Raw genomic sequence first — 1006 nt, 5'->3', positions numbered from 1 at the left:
ACAGTCAGAGAAACAGGACTACACTGGAAAACAGGCCAAGCTCCAACATCTAGAAACAAAGGTGTTGATGGCAGTTTGATGGATGTTAATTAAAGCCAGTTTAAATACTTTGGTCAATATAGTCTCTTTAGCTGGTTAAGCTCCACATTGTATAGATTTTTAGTTGGATGGTTTACTTCTGTTTTTCCTGTTTGGTCTATTTTTCCGAAACGTATAAAAACTGAGATTTTAGATCCATCTTTATCTTCCCTTTGAGGCGCCAGTTTTTCCTGGAGAGAATCAGTTCTGATAAAGTTACCACATGAACCCTAAAGCCAGCACCGCTATCTGTCTTTGCATGTGGAGGACATCATTCAGTGCTCTGATGTCAATAGTTAAGTTCTTCAAGGTCGAGTTTAATTCTGTGATCTTTTATAATCCTGTATGAGATTTCAGAAAGCACGGAACAGCCATCATTCACTATATATGTTGCTGTTGGTGCAGAAGCCTTTAATCTCATTTGCAGCATCATCAGTTACTATTAATGCTCTTGGTTTAGCAGCTGGTTCGTTATGAGGCTGTTTGGGAAAGAGCTGAATGTCGTCACAACTTTTTCTCTTGTCTGGAAACTGGCCTTTCTCTGTCAGGCTCAGAACAAAAGCACTAAATACATTTTTAATACAAAGACCTGGAATAAAAAACTTTGAACATAGCAATAAGTCAGGAAGACAAAATGACTATATTAGCAGTTACAGACTCAGTTGGTAAAACATTACAGGATCCTGAGAATATTAACAATACCTTCTGAGATTTCTAGAAATCTTTATACACTTTTTTTTAGATTTAGATTTATTTTGTCATTTTGTATAAACAAGTTTATACGAGAAGAAATTTCGTTTAAATCAGCTCTAGACAATTTCAATTGCAGCCTAGAAAACAGTAATAATACATAAAAAATAGTAATATAAACATATGACTATATTTACAGTTCTAACACAAATTTTTTTTAATAAATAAAATAACCCAT

General features: G+C 34.2%; 1 protein-coding gene across 1 annotated transcript in view; it reads left to right on the top strand.

The window, feature by feature from the left end:
* LOC107094406 overlaps positions 1 to 1006 on the top strand; it is a 35474-nt gene that overhangs the window by 21685 nt on the left and 12783 nt on the right. The gene's annotated exons all lie outside the window — the stretch shown is intronic.

The sequence above is a fragment of the Cyprinodon variegatus genome, unplaced genomic scaffold (assembly GCF_000732505.1).
Source record: "Cyprinodon variegatus isolate N-32 unplaced genomic scaffold, C_variegatus-1.0 Scaffold481, whole genome shotgun sequence".
NCBI lineage: Eukaryota > Metazoa > Chordata > Actinopteri > Cyprinodontiformes > Cyprinodontidae > Cyprinodon > Cyprinodon variegatus.
The sequence above is the reverse complement of the archived record's forward strand: the minus strand, read 5'-3'. Positions and strand labels throughout refer to the sequence as shown.